Raw genomic sequence first — 15,557 nt, 5'->3', positions numbered from 1 at the left:
TCACTTAATTTCTTGTTTACAGATATTATATTAATTTTAAAATAATGTATAAGAATGTGGAATACTTCCTATTATCTCAAAATCAAGCATATTTGTTGTCTAAATGAAATTTCCTCATATTTCAAGAATAATTTCAATTGGGACAGCTATTAATGTGTGATTGATATTATAATGAAATTTTCTATTGTATTAGAATTGGCTATAATGACTCTGCAGGGCTAATATATCATGTTAGAAATATGAATGTAAATAGAAAACTGATGCAAAAAAAACCCCTTTGTGTTTTAGTAATTTTATTTTTTTTAGCACTGCCAAGCCTGGATATTTAATTTGAGTGTTTACGATACAGGCTATTGACAAAAATATTCTAGTTTGAGGAAGCAGTATATTATAAGATTAATGTAAACTTTTGACGGCAATCTAATAGGAAGCAAAATTTTGGAGGATGAGGACACAGGTTGCTTGTAGAGATAGAAAAGGAAGAGACAGGACAGGGAGTGTATAGATAGACTGGGAAGACTGGTCATGTTTTTATTTTATCTGTTTTATCATTTTAGCATTAATTGGTCCAAAGGTTCTTGTTAAAGAAAAGATTATTGTTAAAGGTTATTGTTATGCCAAACAATATTTGGTATTGTAGAACCAAAAGCTTATGGTTAAAGAAAACCAGATATCTCAAGGAATTTAGCACTTTTATATGTATGGGAAGATGCAAGGGCTCACTGAAATCATTCCTTTGAGATCACCTCAGCTATCTGAGGACTTCCCAGGTGGCACCGCTGTAAAGAATCCTCTTGCCAATGCAGGAGAGGCCGGAGACTCAGGTTCAATCCATGTGTCAGGAAGACACCCTGGAGTAGGAAATGGCAACCCATTCCAGTATTCTTGCCTGGAGAATTCCATGGACAGAGAAGCCTGGTGGGCTACCCTCCATGGGATCGCAGAAGTCGGACAAGACTGAGCATGCACGCATGCATACTCTCTGGGGCCAGTTTCCTGGTGGCTGAGTTGGTAAATATTCCTCTTGCAATGTAGGAAATCACCTGCAGTGCAGGAGACCCGGGTTCAAGGCATTATTAGCCTTCTGTCCTTTATGACTCTTCACTTAATATATCAAGTTCAGCAATGGTTTTGAAATGGGGAACCGAGTTCTGTTCATGGAGCTGAGGAATGAACTCTGTAAACTTGCAAAAACACTCATGCTGGCAAAGTTTATTTTAAAGGATAGAGATACAAAGCCCTCAGCAGAGACCCTGAGAAGTGGTGAAGAGTCCCCAAAAGGTGGGGATCATAGCAATTTTATATGTTTATTAGTATCGGTCTATACATTTTTGGTGGGCTTGTGACTTTAATGTACATCATTTTTGACCAATTAGTTTGAATGTCGCGATGCTCAGTTTGACATTTTTATGTCTTTCTTGGATCCCCAGTCCTTAGGTTTTTTTAGACACTGAGTCACCAGCCCACGACCCTTTTCCTTGACCCCAAGTGATTGTTTAAGGACTAGTTAATGGTCTCTCTGTTTTTTGTTTTTTTTTTTTTTACCTTGATAAGCTGGACAATAGTTAATGATTGTCCTGTCCAGGTTTGAATGTTTTATGACTTATCAGACCAGAGAGGCATTCCCTGAATGTTTGGAAATTGAAACAAAGAGCGAGATGCTTACTTGAGAAGAAAAAATTTAAAAAAAAAAAAAAAAAAAAAGGAATCGAGGTCTCAAAGTCCCACACTATCTAGCAATTTTTGCCTCAGTTTTAATCTAAAGATGTCCTTGAAAGAAAGCAGGTTTTCTCAGAAGAGTTCAGATCTCAAAATAGAACACAGGGAAATTAAGAACCAGATCCAACCTGAGAGAATGAGCCTATTCATTTCCTTTTTGCTGATTTCAAAAGCTTCTTAGTATGCCTGTTGTGATTGATTCACAATCCCTTTCTTGTCACTAATGACAACCTCAGTAATGGAACAATAGTGGTCCCCTCTCGTTTTCTAATACAAGAATTTGCCCTCTGCTTGTATAGCATTGGGATCAAGAACTCTTCCAAAAGAGATGGTGCATCATTACAGACGTACTTGAAACTTGGTCTCAACTTTCAAGTCATCCGTTGTTTCCTTCAGCGTCTGTCTTTAGCTCAGTACTTGAAATGACCCTCCAAAATGGCCTACAGCTGTTTATAACACTTTTTTAAGTAGCTGAGAGATTACCCTCCCCATTGGATAATTCAACTTTTGCTCAGTCACACGCATCATGCAGGCTGCCATGGCGTCACAGTTCTAAGCCTGCTCAGCCAGTTTGGTTTCTGATCAGCTTATTTTCATTTATGACTGGATGTTTATGTCCAGCGTGGCTAGTGGAAGATGGATCGGGGCTCAGCATGGCTGACTTTTTGTTTTCAAAGATACTTTTATCAGATTAATGATGTTCTCATCTATTCCTGAATTACTAACAGAGTTTCTTTTTTATCATAAATTTGGTTTAAACATTATTAAATGGCTTCCCTGCACCTAACTGACATTACCACATTGTTTTTCTCTTTTACTATTTTAATATGGTGCATTAGAGTCATGGATTGTTGAATCTTAAGGAGGAAAAGGAAGAGATAGAGAATGAGATGGTTGGATGACATCACTGACTCAGTGGACATTAATTTGAGCAAACTCTGATTGTGAAGGACAGGGAAGGCTGGTATGCTGCTGTCCATACGGTGGCAAAGTGTCACATGAATTAGCAGCTTAATAACAACAACAATCCCGAAGAAGAGCATTTTTATGCATTTCATTCTTATATAATTTATTTTCTTTGTTATATGTATACATACAAGTATAACTGTAACCAAGGAGGACCTCGTGCCACCTTCCTTGTTGACTCTTTCCCCAGATCCTCTAGATTAACTCCACTCTTAAGTACTTAGATCATCTAGTCCAGCGTTCCTCATGATGTACTCTGCATATAAGTTAAATAAGCAGGGTGACAATATACAGCCTTGATGAACTCCTTTCCCAATTTGGAACCAGTTTGTTGTTCCATGTCCAGTTCTAACTGTTTCTTTCTGACCTGCATACAGGTTTCTCAGGAGGCAGGTCAGGTGGTCTCATATTCACATCTCTCTCAGAATGTTCCACAGTTTGTTGTGATTCACACAGTCAAAAGCTTTGGCATAGTCAATAAAGCAGAAGCAAATGTTTTACTGGAACTCTCTTGCTTTTTAAATGATCCAACAGATGTGGGCAATTTGATTTCTGGTTCCTCTGTCTTTTTTAAATCCAGCTGGAACATCTGGAAATTCACAGTTCACATAATGCTGAAGCCTGGCTTGGAGAATTTTGAGCATTAATTTGCTACTTTTTAGATGAGTGAAACTGTGCAGTAGTTTGAGCATTCTTTGGCATTGCCTTTCTTTGGGATTGGAATGAAAACTGACCTTTTCCAGTCCTGTGGCCACTGCTGAGTTTTCCAGATTTGCTGGCATATTGAGTGCAGCACTTTCACAGCATCATCTTTTAGGATTTGAAATAGCTCAACTGGAATTCCATCACCTCTACTAGCTTTGTTGTAGTGATGCTTCCTAAGGCCCACTTGACTTCACATTCCAGGATGTCTGGCTCTAAGTCAGTGATCACACCATCGTGATTATCTGGGTCATGAAGATCTACTTTGTACAGTTTCTGTGTATTCTTGCCACCTCTTCTTAATCTTCTGCTGCTGTTAGGTCCACACTATTTCTGTCTTTTATTGAGCCCATCTTTGCATGAAATTTTCCTTGGTATCTCTCATTTTCTTGAAGAGATCTCTAGTCTTTCTCATTCTATTGTTTTCCTCTATTTCTTTGCATTGATCACTGAAGAAGGCTTTCTAATCTCTCCTTGCTATTCTTTGGAACTCTGCATTCAAACGGGTATATCTTCCTTTTCTCTTTTGCCTTTCATGTCTCTTCTTTTCATAGCTATTTGTAAGGCCTCCTCAGGCAACCATTTTGCCTTTTTGCATTTCTTTTTCTCGGGGATGGTCTTGATCCCTGCCTCCTGTACAATGTCACAAACTTCTGTCCATAGTTCTTCAGGTACTCTATCAGATCTAATCCCTTGAATCTATATCTCACTTCCACTCTACAGTCATAAGGGATTTGATTTAGGTCATACCTGAATGGTCTAGTGGTTTTCCCCACTTTCTTCAATTTAAATCTGAACTTGGCAATAAGGAGTTCATGATCTGAGCCACAGTCAACTCTTGGTTTTGTTTCTGCTGACTGTATAGAGCTTTTCCATCTTTGGATGCAAAGAATATAATCAGTCTTATTTCAGTATTGGCCATCTGGTGATGTCCATGTGTAGAGTCTTCTCTTGTGTTGTTGTAAGAGGATGTTTGCTATGACCATTGTATTGTCTTGCCAAAACTCTGTTAGCCTTTGGCCTGTTTCATTCTGTAGCCCAAGGCCAAATTTGTCTGTTACTCCAGGTATTTCTTGACTTCCTACTTTTGCATTTCTGTCCCCTATAATGAAAAGGATGTCTTTTTGGGGTGTTAGTTCTATAAGGTCTTGAAGGTTTCATAGAACTGTTCAACTTCATAGAACTTCAACATTCAGATAACTAAGATCATGGCATCCGGTCCCATCACTTCATGGCAAATAGATGGGGAAACAGTGGAAACAGTGAGACTTTATTTTTTGGGGCTCCAAATCACTGCAGATGGTGATTGCAGCCATGAAATTAAAAGATGCTTGCTCCTTGGAAGAAAAGTTATGACCAACCTAGATGGCTTATTAAAAAAAAGAGACATTACTTTACCAATAAAGATCCATCTAGTCAGGCTATGGTTTTTCCAGTAGTCATGTATTGATGTGAGAGTTGGACCATAAAGAAAGCTGAGCGCAGAAGAATTGATGCTTTTGCAGTATGGTGTTGGAGAAGACTTGAGAGTCCCTTGGACTGCAAGGAGATCCAACCAGTCAATCCTAAAGGAAATCAGTCCTGAATATTCATTGGAAAGACTGATGCTGAAACTGAAACTCCAATACTTTGGCCACCTGATGTGAAGAACTGGCTCACTGGAAAAGACCCTGATGCTGGGAAAGATTGAAGGCAGGAGGAGAGGGGATGACAGAGGATGAGATGGTTGGATGGCATCACTGACTCAATGGACATGAGTTTGAGTAAACTCTGGGAGTTGGTGATGGACAGGGAGGCCTGGCATGATGCAGTCCATGGGGTCACAAAGAGTCAGACAGGACTGAGCAACTGAACTGAACTAAGTACTTAGATGATAGTATGTGATGCACATTTCTAGAATTGTTTTACAGTTGCTAATACCCCTACCAAAGGGAAGATGTAAATTACTTTATGACCATGAGCTTGTAGCCTGCAGGCCTCCTGGGGCCTAAGGACTGATCATGTTAACCCCTGTGGCACTGCCCTGTTACCTCACCATCAGCCAATCAGAGAACTGTGTTGTTCATATAACCTGTGACTCCTCTCCCTCACTCAGTCTTTAAAAATGCTTTCCTGAAACCTATCAGGGCGTTCTGGTACTTGTGAGCACTAGCTTCCCTGAACAACTTGCTCGGCACTCAGCAATAAATGCTTCTCTTCACCAGAACTGTCAGTAGATTGACTTTACTGCGTGTAGGTGAGCTGATCTGAATTTGGTTTGGCAACATGATTTGCCATTGTTTTAAACTTTATTATAAAGAATATCATGCTATTTATAGCAATTTGATCCTTTTTGCTAAAAATACATCACCAACTGAACGGACACGAGTTTTGGACAAGCTCCGGGAGATACTGAAGGACAAGGAAGCCTGATATGCTGCAGTCCATGGGGTGGCAATGAATCAGACACAACTTAGTGCCTGAACAGCAACAACAAGGTTCATATATATTGTCACATTCATTTGTTTTGACTGTTTTTCATATTTCATTGTGTAAGCAAACAATCTATTATATGGTTGTATCAATTATCAGAACTTTTTATAAACACTAGTGATAAAGATGGAGTCCAGCAGGCACAGGGACAGAAAACTGGCAGTGGAATAGAGAGCCAAGAACTACACCCCTGCATTCACAGAACTTCAGGGACATCGTAGGTAGCCTGTCTCATCAGCAAGGAGGGGTGGGAAGATTCAGCAAGTGAAGCTGAAAAGCTGGCTATCCACAAAAATGAAATCATATCCAAAAAGATTAAGGATTTGAATATTAAAAACAAAACTGTGAATGTCTTCATAGAACATATTGGTGAACATATTTTAGGCATAAAAATTATTGACAATATTTGACAATATTAAAATTAAGAAATTTGGTTCATCAAAAAATACTCCTAAGAGAAACATAAATTATAAAAGAGAAAAAGCTATCAGCAATAAACACAGCCAAAAAGTAAATTTTATCAAGCTAGTTAAAGAACTACTATAAATTAGTAGGTAAAGCAACAACTCAAAGGAAACAGTGGGGCAAAGGCCAGGGAGAAACATTTCACAGCAGAGGAAATACATATGGCACATCTTTTATATCTGCTGCATTGGCAGGCAGGTTCTTTATCACTAGCACCACCCGGGAAGCCCATGTGTACACATATGTATATGTGTACATAGGTATATGTATAGATATGATTGAATATTAATCAACCATAAAAGAAGGAAATTCTGCCATGAATAAGCCTGGGGGACGTTATCCTAACTGAAATAAACCAGACAAAGAAAGACAGATACTATATGGTCTTGCTTATATGTGGGGCCTGAAAAAGTCAGACTCAAAGAACCAGAAAGTAGAATGGTGATTGCCAGAGGATGGGGGTTAGGGGAAATGGGGAGATGTTGGTCAAAGGGCAGAAACTTTCGGTTATAAAATGAATCAGATCTGGGGCTCTAATATACAGCATGGTGATTATAGTTAATTACACTGTATTGTGTACTTGAAATTTGCTAAAAGAGAAAATCTAAAGTATTTTTGCACGCACAAAAATGATAACTATATGAGGTTATGGATGTGTTAATTAACTTGATTGTGGTAATTATCTCACAACGTGATTATACATTTAATCATCACATTGTACAGTCTTTAAAAAATACACTTATTTTGCAACCCACCCATTTTACTCACAAGCATTTACCCAAGAGAAATGAAAAAAAAAATGTACAAAGACATATCCATGAATATTCACAGAAATTTTATTTAGAATAGCCAAAAAAGTGGAAACAAACCAAATGTCCACCAAGTAAATAAATTGTAGTACATCCATGTAAGGAAATACTACCTTAAAAAAATAACTATTGATCCATGCAGCAATATGACTGGATTTCAAAAGAATTTGGATAAGAAAAGTACATACTATGTAATTCAATTTACATGAAATTCTTAAAACATCTAAACTACAGTGAGAGCTTGGAGCTGAAGAAGGTATATTGCTATCCAAAACAGGATTGGGGGCTCTTTGAGGTAATGATGGTCTTTTACGTTTTGGGCTTCCCTGGCAAAGAATTCACCTGCAATGCAGTAGACATGGGTTCAATCCTTGGGTCTGGAAGATCCTCCAGAGAAGGAAATGGCAACCCACTCCAGTATTCTTGCCACAAAAATCACATGAACAGAGGGGTCTGGAGGGCTACCATCCGTGGGTCACAAAACACTGGACTCATGCTTTGGAGCATGTTGGAGCATGCACACATAATCAGCCATAATGGTTACCCAAGTCTACATATTTGTCAAAATTCATTGAAATGTATACTTACAATGAGAAGATTTCTTTTCTATAAATTGTACCCCAGTAAAATCGACAAAAAAGAATCTCACCTTCATTCTGGGTAGTATGTTCACAAATATTTATTAAAATAAGCAAACAATTTAATCACTTAAATTAGTAAATAAATATATACACAATGGAAGGTCACAAATGGACCAGTTGAATTATGATCAATCCAAGTATAGACACTTGAGATTCTTTAAAATTTCAAGAAGTAACATGTTCGCCCATACAGTCTCAATGCCTATGCTGGATGCTTGGGGCTGGTGCACTGGGATGACCCAGAGGGATGGTATGGCGGGGGAGGAGGGAGGAGGGTTCAGGATGGGGAACACATGTGTACCTGTAGTGGATTCATTTTGATATTTGCCAAAACCAATACAATATTGTAAAGTTTAAAAATAAAATAAAATAAAAAAAAAATAAATGAACTTTACTGGCATGTCCTAGCATTGATGCTTATAATATCTTTGATAGGAACATGTGTCATTAGTGCCTTGATATTTGAAGATTTATTAGAGATGCAAAGAAAATTATGTGACCCTTCAGCTGCTATCTTCTATTAGCATATCGAGAAAAACAGTGGATAATTTGTCTGCAGACAGACGTGATGTCTGCTCCTTGTTCACTGGAGTTGTAAGGCAGAACCAGCGGTGGCTGGACAGGCAAGTGCAAGGAAGGGGTAGATACTCTCTTTGCTGGAATTCAGCTAGAAGCTGGAGCTTGATGTGCTGAAAGGTCCAAAGCAGAAAAAAATGTCAGAATGCCAACTCATGTAACTATTTTTCATTGGTTAGATTCCACTTATTTCTCTAAAAATTGAGATAGATAATCCTTGATCTCAGCCTAGCCTGCAGCTTTTTTAAAAAATCAGAGATAAAGGTTGCCCTAATATACAAAGAATAAAGAATATGATTTGAAGTTGAAGTTGCTGGCTTCTCCAAAAATACCTGAGCTTAATGCAATTATATAAACATCATTTCTTTTTTTTAATGTTTTTGCAAATCATTTTTTTAAATTAATTAATTTTAATTGGAGGCTAATTACTTTACAATATTGTGGTGGTTTTTGCCATACAGTCACATGAATCAGCCATGGGTGTACATGTGTTCCCCATCCTGAACACCCCTCCCACCTCCCTCCCCATCCCATTCCTCAGGGTCATCCCAGTGCACCAGTCCCGAGCATCCTGTCTCATGCATTGGACCTGGACTGGCGATCCATTTCACATATGAGAATATGCATGTTTCAATGCCATTTTCCCAAATCATCCCACCCTCACCTTCTCCCACAGAGTCCAAAAGTCTGTTCTTTACATCTGTGCCAATTTTGCTGTCTCGCATATAGGGTCATTGTTACCATCTTTCTAATTCCATATATATGTGTTAGTATGCTGTATTGGTGTTTTTCTTTCTGACTTACTTCGCTCTGTATAATAGGCTCCAGTTTCATCCACCTCATTAGAACTGATTCAAATGCATTCTTTTGAATAGCTGAGTAATACTCCATTGTGTATATATACCACAGCTTTCTTATCCATTCGTCTGCTATAAACATCATTTCTTAAGTAACTCACATAGCAATCACTGTAATTTCTCTGACACTGCCAATTAATAGAGGAGAAGGAAATGGCAACCCACTCCAGTATTCTTGCTTGGAGAATCCTGTGGATAGAGGAGCCTGGTGGGCTGCTGTCCATAGGATCGCACAGAGTCGAACACGACTGAAACGATTTAGCATGCATGCATGCATTGGAGAAGGAAATGGCAACCTACTCCAGTATTACCTGGAGAATCCCAGGGACAGAGGAGCCTGGTGGGCTGCCGTCTACAGGGTCGCATAGAGTCAGGCACAACTAAAGCGACTTAGCAGCAGCAGCCGATTAATAGAGACAACTATATTATGGCTCCATCCCATTAATGAGCTCTCAGATATCATCCAGGCTCTTTTCTTTACCAATCTGAGCCGCCAGGGAAGTCCATTACATTGTTTTCTTGTACTGACATCCATGGTGATCTTTCTTGCTTGAGAGGTAGAAAATGCATACACAGAAGGTGCAAGTTCAGGAGTCAGGTAGACCTGAGTTTATATTCTAACACTTCACTTAGTAGATATTTGGGCACTGAAAAATTTGCTACTTTTCTATGTCCTGCTTTCCTCATTTGTAGTATCATGAGACTAATAGCAAGAACAGTAACTTTTTGAAAGGTTTTTATATCTTTATAGTGTTAAATGGATTATTATATGCACGTGTTTAGAGTTAGTGTTCAATATATGACAGCTATGAAGAATGTATTTAGAAATATTTTGGTTCCAGGAAAATGTTTATGTAGTGATATTTTGAGTGACCAGTTTGTCCTGAAATACTAATTTTCTACCTAAGAGGCTGGACTCAAGATCCTTCTCACTTTAGAAACTAACCTATAGAAATAGATTCTCAGTGGACTTGTATATATTTGGAAACCTATGACTCAAACTGAAAATGATTAGCTAAAGAAAAAAGAATTATTTTGATTTTATAGAGTTGTCACTAACCCTGAGTGTAACTGTGATCCTTCTCAATAATAACCGTTTATTCTTGCCAAGCAGATAAAATTCACTAGTCTGGGTTTTGTGATTAACTCGGATCACTCTATTTGACAGGCACTTCTTATCTCTCTCTATTTTTGTTCCCTGTGCAATTTTGGAATGGCATCTATGTATTTTCCTTCTCTTCAGTTGAAAACAAAACTAAACTAAATTAAAGCTAAATGAAACTTAACAGAACAATACAAACATTCCCCTCACAAATAAAAACACCTTGGGACGTGTACTTGCGTATCATGATATAACCAGAAATCTTTCCTTTGTACCAGTATGATTCTAAAGAAAAAGAGCATTGACCCAAGATTAGGGAACATTGCAAGAAATTTTAGAGTTGTTGAGACTTTCCAGCACTAAACCTGATAAGTTTAATATCCAGATCTAGAGTGTCTTATCATCCTACATAGAAGAGAGTATTACTGATTATACATGACTCAGTTATATAAATCCTAGTTAGCATTTATTCTGTCATCAGAACCAATTCATGGAAAATAAAGTTATGTAAAGTGATATTTCGGAGAAGGCAATGGCAACCCACTCCAGTACTCTTGCCTGGAAAATCCCATGGATGGAGGAGCCTGGTAGGCTGCAGTCCATGGGGTCGCAAAGAGTTGGACACAACTGAGTGACTTCACTTTCCCTATTCACTTTCATGCATTGGAGAAGGAAATGGCAACCCACTCCAGTGTTCTTGCCTGGAGAATCCCAGGGACAGGGGAGCCTCTTGGGCTGCCATCTGTGTGGTCGCACAGAGTCGGACATGACTGAAGCAACTTAGCAAAGTGATATTTAAAAATAAAAGTAGTCTTAAAAATGTATCTTTTAAAAATAATAAATGTTCACTTAAAAACATCCAAGCTATGTACTTCCAAATTATAATAGAATAAAATATCGCTAACACCTAAAAACAAGGACAAAAGCACATTAATTCTATTTTACTTTGTTGAGTTCCAAGAAGAAAGAGTATGTTTATACAACTTGGACTAACTATTTTGTTGTGCAAAATTATTGCAATAAGAAAGCAATTTTGCTTTTTTTTCCTTATTAGAAAAGTATTTAGCAAGAGGGAAGCAGTTGGACTTCCCTGTGGACCAGTGATTAGGTTCACCATCTGCCTGCCAGTGCAGAGGACATGGGTTTGATCCCTGGTCCTGGAAGATCTCACATGCCTGGAGCAACTAAACTCGTGCACCACAACTTTTGAGTTTGCACTCTAGAGCCTGGGAACCACAACTTCTGAAGCCCTTGCACCCACAGGATATACTCTGCAACAGAGAGGCCACTGCTATGAGGAGGCGGAGCACCACAAGAAAGACCCAGCCCAGCCATAAATAGGGAGACAGAGAGGCAGCTTTCTAAGAAGCTCACATCTAAGACATGAGGGTTCAATTCCTGGGTCAGGAAGACCTCTCGGAGGAGGAAATGGCATCCCCCTCCAGTATTCTTGCCTGGAGAATCCCATGGACAGAGGAGCCTGGGGGACTATCATCCACAGGGTCACAAAGAGCTGGACATAATGAACTGACTTAGTACGCATATGCGCACATCCTGATATTAAACTGAAGATTATTTTCTGAATCTATATGATCTCTCTTTGACAGTTAGTTGGACACCGCTGACATACCACTACAGATTACAACATTATATCCTTAGTTCTTATTCCGAGTTTTGCTTCTTGGTTTAATTAGTTGAATCTTATTGCCAGTCAGAAATAGGAACTTCAAGGTTTACTCTTGATATTTAAGTAAAATTGTCCTCCAGGCAATTCATTGATGGGCTTTTCTATGAAAACAGAGCCTTCTGAGGATCGAATGCACAGCATGGTGATTATAGTTAATAATACTATATTGTGTGCTTGAAATTTGCTAAGAGATTATATCTTAAGTGTTCTAACCACACACACATACACACACACACACACACACACACACACGTACCCATACAGAGACATCTAGGTGAGATGATAGCTATATGGTGATCATTACACAATGCATGCATATATCAAAACATCAGCTGTATGGCTTAAATACATATAATTTTTATTTGTCAATTATACCTTTAAAATAAAGCTAGAAAAATACGGGTCAGCAATCATAATTTACAGTTATTGAACGATCAAGCCTTACCCTTTCTATATTGAACTGTCTGCTTAAAGGAGAATCACAAGGCTTTTAAATATTTAAGGTGTCTCTAAAAGAAGGAAGTGGAGAGACACAAATCATGACTTAAAGCCCTTAGGCTGATTAAGTCAGAGCTGAGGAAGCATTTTATTTCCTTTCTGAAGTTCTAATCTTTTTCTCCCAATTTTATTTTATTAGGGTGCTGTGCCTTGGTCTTTAGATCATTGAAATTCTGATTTACTAATTTTACATGCCATTTTTGATCACTTTGCTTCTATAGTACAACAGCTCTGATTCCCCCAACCCTTCCACCTCCTCTTCCAGTCTTAGAAGTGTGGTGCAAACCCAGTCTTCTATTACTGAAGGAAGTTCATACAGGTCAAACTAGCCAATTGAACATATATACTAGGCATTTTTTTTTAACTGCTCTAAAACAGTGGCTAACAGAATATCTCACTTTATACTAGGAGTCATGTTATATATCTGAAACAAAACATCATAAACAAATCTGGCATCTTATGATCCACCATTTACTGAATCATAATTTTTAACAGTTCTTTTACTTTTCTAAAATTCAGTTGCCATGTTGGGAAAATAAAAAAAATCTAAATACATTTACTTAGTAAAATGACATATGCTCATTTTGAATATAATACATGCAAAAATATCTGTATATAGTAGGTATTCTAAAAGTGAGTCTCCTATTTCCAGTATTTCCTAAAATGAAACATTTATATTTTCATAAACCACTGTTTTAGCTTTTAATTGAAAATTATTTCTTTCTAGTTTTAGGGAGAGTATTTTAAATCCCATTCCAGCACTTTGATTATCAAAGCAAAAACTGAGTTCTAAAGCTGTCAGGAGATGGCAAGGGAATCAACCTTCTTCTTTATGGATTCTTTTCTGGTTAAGTTAATACCTCTTTCAAAAGTCAGAATTGTTGCCTTTTGGTTTTGACACTGAACTTAAAATGATGATATTTCAGGGAAAACTGAAATGCAAAGGATGCTGTGTTGCATTTACTTTAAGGGTCATTCACGATGACTTTTACTTGTCTTAGACATTAGCCTCCCTGTTTTGAAAAGGCCAGGGACATTTGGGTCAGTGCAGAGGGTGGTCACCGGTAACTTGCACTCTGTCCCTGTCACCCAGCTGCTGAATGGCTGTATTTTACATTCCACAGGTAATGGAGGTGGTCAGAGCTAGTCCAATTCCTACACAAACCAGAACTTCACCAAGGACTCAGCAGTGTCTGATTTTTAGTAAGAAAGGCCTTTTCTGCTCAAGTCCCTCAAATAATCTACATCAGATTTTCAATAAGACTGCAGCAATGATTGTCTGTGAATGCATTTCATTAGCCCATTAATGAACTCTATGGTAAAATGACTTCAGAACTTAGAATGTAAATATGTAGGTAAAGATAGGACAGACTCAAACTTTGTTTCGAATATTTGCTTTAACTTGGATTACATATTATGAGATGCACACTGTGTTGTTATTCATTCCTTTTTTAAAAAATGTACTTGTTTATTTATGTAAGACTGTGCTGAGTGTTCCTTGCTGCGAGTGAGCTTTCTCTTGCTGTGGGGCACAGGTTTCTCGTTGCTTGTTGCAGAGCACAGGCTCTAGAGCAGGCGGGCCTCAGAAGTTACGGTGAGCGGGCTCAGTAGATGAGGCTCACGGGCTCTAGAGTGCAAGATCAGTATTTGTGGTTCAAGGGGCTAGTTGCTCCAGGCATGTGGAATCTTCCCAGATCAGGGATCAAGCCCGGGTCCTCTGCATTTGGCAGGTGGATTTTTTCTTTTTATTGGGGAATACCTCAACAAGTTACGGCCCACTAGGGAGATGTCCATTCTAATTTTCCTGGGATAGTTTTGAAACTTTTTATTTTTCTTGGAGCCACTGCTTTTGCTGGCAGCAGCCTCCTCGGGTCCACTGCTGAGTGCCTCCTCCTTAGCAGGCAATTTTCCTGTCCTCTCTTCCTTGGGGACTCTCTTGTTTCCTAACTCTTTGGGGTCACTAACTGGTTCCTCTTTGGAGAAAGTTTTCTTCATTTTGGAAAGACTTCCAGTGCCTGCTATCTCTTCAAGATCACTACTAACCAGCTCTTCTTTAAGATTTCTTTTTCTTGGATTTGGAAAAGGAGACAGATGGGTCTTCAATTCCATTTCCTGAGAAGCCTCCTGGGGCTTTTGCTTCTTTTGGGGCCTCTCACCTGTCTCCTCACACTCCCTGGGGCACTACTGTTTTCTGAAGATTTCAGGGCAATTGTAGCCAGCCTTTTCTTTTCCTTCAAGCATTTCTTCTATTTCTCCAGGTTCCCAGCAATCTCAGCAGCTGCTTCATCTGCCTGAACCATTGCTTTCTTCATGACATCCAGATTCTTTTATGGGACCTCTCCAATCTCACAGAAGGATAGCCACTCCTTAATTTGTTCTCAAATCTTCTCCCCTAAACATTGGGTACTGAAGTGGGTGCCTCAGTGTGTGTGTGCTAAATCACTTCAGCTGTGTCTGACTCTTTGCGACCCTGTGAACTGTACCCTGCCGGGCTCCTCTGTCTGTGGGATTCTCCAGGCAAAAATACTGGAGTGGGTTGCAACTTCCTCCTCCAGGGGATCTTCCTGACCCAGGGATCTAATCTGCATCTGTTACATCTCCTAGATTGGCAGGTGGGCTCTTTACCACTAGCGCCATCTGGAAAACCCCTAGATACCTCGGAGAGGCGATCAATTCATGAGGCAAAACTGCACTTATTTGCCAAGTATCGGAAGATGTGGCCTTTTTCTTAGTGGTTGCTTGGCCAATAAAGGTAGAGTGGAAAATGAGTCCATACTTTGGGGTGTTATCCCTTGTCTTCAAGGCTCTGGAAACTTGGTTGCTTTGCTGGGTCCTGGGAATCACTCTGGCAGGTGGGTGATTAACTACTGGATCACAAGCAAAGTCCGTCATTCATTCTTTACATCAACTTATTAGTGTATGTGGTTTCAGAAACTTAAGTAACAGCATTCTTGCTCACTGCACTAATCCCTCTTGCTTCTGTCTAAACCCAGCCCAACAGGCTGCAGCATCCAAACACTGACAGTTTTATTTGGGCATTGAGCAGAGATTTTATTTCACTTC

The 15,557-nt window shown here is 39.0% G+C and overlaps 1 pseudogene; it reads right to left on the bottom strand.

Annotated features, from left to right (window-relative positions):
- Positions 1–1,091: 1,091 nt before the first annotated feature.
- On the bottom strand, positions 1,092–14,603 carry LOC123465531 (annotated as a pseudogene).
- Positions 14,604–15,557: the final 954 nt, after the last annotated feature.

Source organism: Bubalus bubalis, chromosome 3 (assembly GCF_019923935.1).
Source record: "Bubalus bubalis isolate 160015118507 breed Murrah chromosome 3, NDDB_SH_1, whole genome shotgun sequence".
NCBI lineage: Eukaryota > Metazoa > Chordata > Mammalia > Artiodactyla > Bovidae > Bubalus > Bubalus bubalis.
This window is presented reverse-complemented; position numbering and strand designations above follow the sequence as displayed.